Source organism: Limulus polyphemus, unplaced genomic scaffold, assembly GCF_000517525.1.
Source record: "Limulus polyphemus unplaced genomic scaffold, Limulus_polyphemus-2.1.2 Scaffold2453, whole genome shotgun sequence".
Lineage (NCBI taxonomy): Eukaryota > Metazoa > Arthropoda > Merostomata > Xiphosura > Limulidae > Limulus > Limulus polyphemus.
In genome coordinates this window covers 162,312-164,445 of record NW_013668063.1, presented here as the reverse complement: position 1 = coordinate 164,445, position 2,134 = coordinate 162,312, and positions in this window count along the sequence as shown.

The following is a 2,134-nucleotide window of genomic DNA, read 5'->3' as shown; positions in this document are numbered from 1 at the left end:
TCCTATGTTGCTTATTTAGACAAATGAAATAATGCTTCCTATATTACTTATTTAAACAAATGAAATAGTGCTTCCTATGTTGCTTATTTAGACAAATGAAATAATGCTTCCTATATTGCTTATTTAAACAAATGAAATAATGCTTCCTATATTGCTTATTTAAACAAATGAAATAATGATTCCTATATTACTTATTTAAGCAAATGAAATAATGCTTCCTATATTGCTTATTTAGACAAATGAAATAATGCTTCCTATATTGCTTATTTAGACAAATGAAATAATGCTTCCTATATTGCTTATTTAGACAAATGAAATAATGATTCCTATATTACTTATTTAAGCAAATGAAATAATGATTCCTATATTACTTATTTAAGCAAATGAAATAATGCTTCCTATATTACTTATTTAGACAAATGAAATAATGCTTCCTATATTGCTTATTTAGACAAGTGAAATAATGCTTCCTATATTGCTTATTTAGACAAATGAAATAATGCTTCCTATATTGCTTATTTCAACAAATGAAATAATGATTCCTATATTACTTATTTAGACAAATGAAATAATGCTTCCTATATTACTTATTTAAACAAATGGCATTATTTCATTTGTTTAAATAAGCAATATAGGAAGCATTATTTGAAATAAGTAATATAGGAAAGACAAATGAAATAATGATTCCTATATTACTTATTTAGACAAATGAAATAATGCTTCCTATATTACTTATTTAAACAAAATAAAGTGATTTCTCTATATTTTGTATCAGTTGCGGCAGTTTCAATGTAACTGAAACTTTGCATACAAGAAACTGCTCTCCCCCCCCCCTTCAGTGGCACGACGGTATATCTGCGGACTTATAACGCTAGAATCCGGGTTTCGATACCCGTTGTGGCCAGAGCTTTGTGCTTAATTACAAACAAACAAATCTTTATCGTGTCTGAGAAAAAAAATTATGTTATTTATAAATCTTAAATGCTATAACTTGTCTTATACTTTATAAGATAAATTATTGATTACATTTTATTACGCTTATGACTCCTTTGAAAAGCATGACCTAGTAAATAAACAACGAATTTCTTGTAAGTATCGCTAAATTTATTAAAGTGAAAGCTTTCGAGATAAGCATGGTCAGAAACTTTTATACAGTATTCCAATATGACATGGGTGCCCACAGAAATATTTTCGTGGGGAGGGGGGCAGAACATGTATGTAGGGGCTCAGCTTTTACAATGTAAGTCAACAGACTAAAATAATACATTATGTGTGCTTGAATTCAAACGCTAAGTTACAGTTTCAATAAACATTACTAACCACATTTAGTTTTACTACGATGTTAAGTTTACATCATAATACGTACAAGAGGGGTGGGGCAAATTCCCCCTCTTACGCTTTCCTTCGGGGCAACATTGTGTCTTTTGATTTACTATCTTGTTTCTTAAATATTTTTCATGTAACCTCAGACCAGCGCCCTCTGACGAGGATCATTAGTGTTATTTAATTCCTTTTTTGTTGTTGTTATAGTTGATGGATGTTTAATATGTGTTAAATACATTTATCGCGTTTTAAAGTAATTTTTCTCCTTTTGATTTTAAGCTAATTTTGTGTAGATAGATAAGTGCGTCTTAAATATATTTACAAATATAGTTTATGCTATTAAACATCGATCCTACGCCCCCTACTGGTGGATGGCTAGTAGGTATTTAATGTGACAAGTAAATTTATCACGTTACAAGGTAATTTTCCCTTTTTATTTTGAGCTGATATATATATATATATATATATAGCTTTATACTATTAAGTATCGATCCTGTCGCCATCTGCTGGTGGTTTAATATGTGTTAAACAATTCGTGCTTCAACGTAGCATTTCTCTCTATATCAAGCTGATTTTATGTAGATAGATAAATGCGTTTTAAATATACTTGTAAATATAGTTTTATACTATTAAATACCGAGCCCCCGGACGTACAACACTAAAACCCGGAGTTCGATTTCCCTTAGTTGACAAGTGCGGATATTGTGTAACTTTACAACAAAACAAACAAAACGATTAAAATATCGGTCCTGTAATAGTTTCTAACGAATGAAGGATCCACGTTCGTCCAAAGCTACGAAAACAATTGCCC